At 30.2% G+C, this 6,000-nt stretch overlaps 1 protein-coding gene across 4 annotated transcripts in view; it reads left to right on the top strand.

The window, feature by feature from the left end:
• The first annotated feature begins 4,269 nt into the window (after nucleotides 1-4,269).
• The window catches only part of tn (tripartite motif containing protein thin), a 201,398-nt gene continuing 199,667 nt past the window's right edge, over nucleotides 4,270-6,000 (top strand). For 2 of the 4 annotated variants that reach the window (XM_085944165.1, XM_085944162.1), the window contains exon 1: nucleotides 4,270-4,319. The gene's annotated coding sequence lies outside the window, so the exon portion shown is untranslated. Of the gene's footprint in view, nucleotides 4,335-6,000 lie in introns of all 4 variants that reach the window. The other 2 variants (XM_085944164.1, XM_085944161.1) reach the window with 1 other exon arrangement.

The raw sequence follows: 6,000 nt of genomic DNA, 5'->3' as shown, positions 1-6,000 counted from the left end.
ATTGTATGCGCCCTAAATCAGTTGAAATACGACGGATTTCGGTGGAGCGAGTTCAAATAAAATATCCGTGGCTTTATCCAGTTTCTCGTAGATATGCATACATTTTATTGTTGTCTAAACGTTAGAAGATAATATTATCTATATTTAGCCATGTATTTTTTCTAAATTATACGCGGTGTAAATTAGAACTCTGCCATTTTTTGGTTATATCGACCTATGTATCTTATAAATTGAGAGCATCAGTTATTTGCAGCAGAACTAACATGCCACTGGTGATGCCAATTGGGGAAATCCCATCATTAGTCAATGCATCACACTATTATATTATTAAGTAAAACGTAGGTAAAGCTTATAAAGAATCGACTGTGTTTAGGAAAAAGGGCGTAACCCTCGATTTTTCAAAAGTGCTTTTATTAGATATTAACAATGTATACAACTAAATACACGTTCTTTAAAAAGGAAGTGAGCCGCAAATGCCAATTTATTATCTAAATTCAGGTTTTAATTGAGCTTTAATTAAGTTTTAATTTAAGGAAAAAAGCATTTACCCTCAATTTTAATGATTTTCTGTAATAATTTCTTAGATTATTAGTAGATCGAAAAGATATTACAGCAAATCATCAATCATTATGCACCCAATATCTATGCATATTTTTGTATTAATATTAAACCAAAATCATTCAAAAAACGTTTTTTGCCTCTCCTGTAAAATTTGTTCTGTGTGGGTTACGCCCTTTTTTCTAAACACGGTCGAATTATAATAATTGCATATAATAAAATAAAGTATTTTTATAGTTATAATACTTACTAACTTAATCTTAGTAATTCGTCCGCTTTTCCTATCTCATCGGTGTTTGATGTCTGCTTCTTTTACCAGACACATTGCCCAAAAAAATAATCTTTCAAAGTTTTCTGGACCACGACGAACAGTCTGACCAAAGAATCACGACGCAGGCATACATATGACAGTATCTTGCTAATGTGTAGCATTCACTGTATCGAAACATTGGTTATGATATGTAATATTAATTATATTATAAAACATTATACAATCATAACTAAGGTAAATCGTAAAAATTTTGAACTGTGCATTAGTGTACTTACTTAGCATGGTAATATATACAGACAGTATATATTTAACTGCTGTTTTGTGACGTACCTACGGGAAGGGGAGGCACAGTAAGTGTGAGTAGTATAGGATGGGAGAATCTAACTGTGAGAGGTCTGAAATTCGCAGTGTGTGCCTCAGCACTCGCAATATCCAAAATCTATTTCCCATGCCTGATCATTCCGTACAACGCTTTCTTCGCCTACGGTTTCAATCGCAAAGTAATAATATAAAAAGACTGGCTATTGATTGGCAAAATGAAGCCGTGCTTTTTTCGTATAACATACTGTCGAACATCAATTTTATTATTATTAACTTAACTATGAAACATTATACCATCATGTTGCTTCTCAGTACGGCTACCAAATTTAAACACAACATTCTTAACCATAACATTTCTACTAAATTAACTAGAAATAATTACCACTAAATTTATATTTAACACAAAAACAATAAATTTCAGCAACACGTGCTCGCAGTTTGAAATGAATGTAGTCATTCAAATCAATATTAACCGGCGACGTTTACAAAAAATATTTAATTCAGCCTTAGAAATTTTATCTTACTCTAATGCATTTTGCGGAGATATAAGCATGCCGGATGCTTTCTCACTCGCATTTATGGTTTGTTTTTGTTCAGGCCTTGGTTTCAACTGAAAGAGTTTCTGACTTGTCGTACTTATAAGAGATTATCGTATGCGGCGATTTATATTCAGTATTTATCCCAAAGCTAAGTATACAACATTTCTGCAAGTATAATATTTAATTCAATAACAAGTTATTTATATTATTTTAATCTATGACAATATATCTATCAATAACGCGATATTGTAATCCCTTATTTTTGACGCAAAACATATATTCAATGTTATATTATACTATCGGATATTGTTGGGTTAACATCACACGTATGAAAACTTACGATCACAGCTTTAAATTGTCTTAGCTGATAGTTTTCCGTTTGCTAAAAGTCCAACGTATCAAACGCCGATTTTGCCCACATGTACTTTATACAGACTGTGAAAAAGTTTAATTAAAAACAATATAATAATTTGACATTTCTCGATATTAATATAAGTGCAATTTTATAATCTGATGGTGTTTAGTTTACGAGAATGTAACGGATATGTCAAAGCCTTTACATTTCTAAAGCCTTTTTTACAACTACTATCGTGGTAGAAAATATCACTTCTTCAATTGACCAGGGTTGGTCATTTTATTCAATGGATTAGTTTACATCCATCAAACTTTATGAGTTTGTCAATTCCATGGATTGTAGGTCACTCATGTATTCATTTACTGCCATTTAAGCTCCATTGTATGACTGCACTAAACTTTTCTACAGCTTATCTATTGATTTATTTTGTCATCTTACCATATACCCAACATACACCTTTCCCAATCCACGTTACGCTACTAGTAATTTTTGGTTTTTCCTACAATATGATTCATATTAATTCGCATACATACCTACGTTGAGTACGTCTACTTAGTCACATTGGTTGCACACTTGGGACACAATAAAAGGTCACTTTTAAAGATACCCATATTCATAGGTGGATTTATATTATGTACTTTCTGTTAATACACTACCGATTCCAAAATGTTTTAAGTATCGTAATAATTGTTAGACAAATTATAAAAAAAAATATTTTATGGATCCGCCCTTTTTGCCGGAGTTTTATACTATATTATATGACGTACCGTTATTACAGTAATTTGCCATTATTCATCTTAATATTCTAAATAATTATAGTTGATTGTTCAACATACTAATTTAACACTATCAAGCTTACTAAAAGATATTTTTCAGTGCAAGAGAATTTTCTAAAAGTAAATCTGTAATGCCAAATAACTTTCTAGTCTTTCAGCTTGACTTCTATAAATAGTTTTTTTGTTTATTGTGTTAACAACTTTCAATTCATAGTGGAAATGCATTGTATTAATAATTTAATGTAGTTTTTAAATTGAAAAATTTTATCGACTTATTCTACTTTTATTGGATTGATTGTATTGGATGGAATTTTAGTGGAATAAATACAATAAAAATTTGCGTTTTATTAAATTAAATTATTATTTCTATAAATAGTATTAAACTCTATCTCCATAGACTAAGGTTGACTTATGTGTACCTATATCTTCTACGCCAATGATATATTGATATATTATATTTTTTTATTGGTTCTACAGTCCGTTGTAAATATTGGTTAGCCTCTGGTAGATGTCTTTCAGGTTTTTAAACTTGCTTTTAAATCTATCACTATATTTACTAGGTGCATTTTAAATTTGGCAGAGACGAGGCTCAAACCACACAACCATCGGATTTACAATCAGACACTCTACCGCTTTTTCATTGCGGGTAATTAGCTAATATATAAATCACAAGATTTAAGAATGTAACATTCTAATTATGTAATATACAAGATTTTGAAAACACTTCTTAGTAAATATAATTATAACCAATAGAAAAAACCTTTTTTAAAAAAATACGACACCCAGCTGGAATCGAACCAGTATCTCTCGAGTTTCGCGCCCATTTACCTATGTGCCAATTATGTATGTTCAACAATTATAATGTTACGTTCTTAAATCTTGTGAATTATTCGTTGAATAAAAACATTGTTAATTAAATTATTAGCAAGTTCAATTAAGTTACAGCAAAATATGTTAGAGTGATCCGTGACGTCGGTTACTAATTAAAGTAATACCTTCTTTGATTTAAAAATACAAAAGCCGATCGCCAATAGTAACTCAATTTAGATTGCGCTTCAGAGAGTAATAAGAGCCATTAGTTAAAATTTGTCACAATTAAGAAATATTGTACCTATAGCATAGTGGTATATGTGCATGGGCGCGTTAGATGTTTGATTCGAGTTAGGTGTCATATTTAAAAAAAAGGTTTTTTTTCTAATGGTTATATATTTTCTCAGATGTGTTTTCAAAATTATGTATGTTTAATAATAAAAAAAAATCTTAAATGTTGCGAATTATTCGTTGAATAAAAATAAAAATAAATAAGTAGTTAATTAATACAATATAAATAATGAAAAAGACTTTCGGCAGTCCTGTATAGCTTGTCACGCACACGTAAAATAAAGCGACGCGTCCGTTTGAAGTGTGTGTCAGCACTTTTGCCCGGTCTTCAAATTTGAATTCCTAATCAGTCTGCGACCGGTCTCTAGATCCGCGACAATGCGTCGTCGGGTCCTCGGGTAAATCCTCGATAGGTAACAACACAACACGTCAAGCCTTGTGATACAGCCTTCACCGTAGACCCTCTACGCCGGCAGTGCACAGTGGCATATCAAAATTCAATTCGCGTCTTTCGCGCCGTTTTATTTTTTATGTATTTTTTGTGTTTTTTTTGCCTAGAAGTTTTTTTTAACTCTGCCTACGAAACGCTACCTTTTTTTCAGAATGTGCCGGATTGAAATTCGGAGGGATTTTTATTTGTGTTTTCGTGCTTTGAATTGAGTGTATGAAGTGTTTTTTTGCGCGTCACTGAAAATATGACATTGATTTTTCTATGCAAACATTCCAGGAAGAAAAACAATGGCATGTTGCACAAACATGCCAACATTTGAATTTGAATGAATCAACTTATTATTGTACCGTGTAAAACTGTCTTAATTATGTTATTATGTTATAGTTATTAATTTAATGAGGTTAACTGTCAATTATTCTTGGTGTAAAGACTTTACATATTATATGTGTGACGTGTGTGTATATATTTATATAAGTACTTGAGAATGTCCTTCCAAGTGGATGAAATTGGCTTTGATTTTAATTAAATTATGCATAAAAAAAATTATCGTGTTTCATCCAAAAAAGATTGCAAAATGTATTGACAGACTTTTTATTTTTTACGACAAATGGACGGTAGATACTTTCTTAGGTTATTTTGTCCAAACCCTGGGTCCAAACACATATTGAAAAATAAAATATGATTTTTCCATGCCTGGGATTTGAACTCGGTTCCCATGAAATTATAAGTCGACGCGCTAGCCTATCATCCATCGTGGAGATCGTTACTTAAAATCTTATTTATTTTAATTAAGTGGATTTTTTTTAATAGTACTGTGCTTGTTTTTTATTACAACCAAAGCCTTATATTAACTTAGGCTATCCTGTCTATATTCTTTACAGTATAAAAACCTAGAACTCAAAGCTGAAATATTATGTATGTCGTAAAAACAAAAAAAAAATAGTACTTTACCTACAAAATCAATTATAGTTTAGTTACAACTCCACTCCATAGTCAGTTGATAGTCATAATATTTCAATAGTTTAAAAAATATATTTAAAATTATGATTAAAAATTACAAATATTATAAAATATTTTGCTTTAAAACTGACAATACCTACACTCTCCATAATATATACTGGAACATTTCAATATTACTTATAACACAATAAAATATATTCGTAGGAAGATTATGAAGCATATATTTAACGTTTCTTTAGGAAATTAAAACTATCGACCAAGAGATGAATTAATTATTCTATGGGTTAACACCATGGAAGAAAGTATTTGATGGTATTTTAATAATAATTATAATTGCCGGGCGGCAAACGCCGGGTCGCAAAAAACAACTGAACTAAAATGGTAGAAAACTTAAATAAATTTGGATTGTTTAGCAGTTTTTTGTGATATTATATTATTTATATAAAATTTTTGTTAAAATATTTTTTATATTAATACCTATATGACTCACTTGTATTAACATAATATCATATTTGAATCCGTTGTATAAATTTTTAAATAAATATATAATAATTAAACCAGACAAACATTATTTTAACGTGTTTGTTGGTGTAGTAGAAACATTGTTAATCTGCGTATTAACTACTCATAGCTTACAATATTGTTAAGTTTTTTTGTTATTTATATTT

Source organism: Rhyacophila brunnea, unplaced genomic scaffold (assembly GCF_057557595.1).
Source record: "Rhyacophila brunnea isolate RB1 unplaced genomic scaffold, BYU_Rbru_1.0 scaffold_17, whole genome shotgun sequence".
Taxonomy (NCBI): Eukaryota; Metazoa; Arthropoda; class Insecta; order Trichoptera; family Rhyacophilidae; genus Rhyacophila; species Rhyacophila brunnea.
The sequence above is the reverse complement of the archived record's forward strand: the minus strand, read 5'-3'. Positions and strand labels throughout refer to the sequence as shown.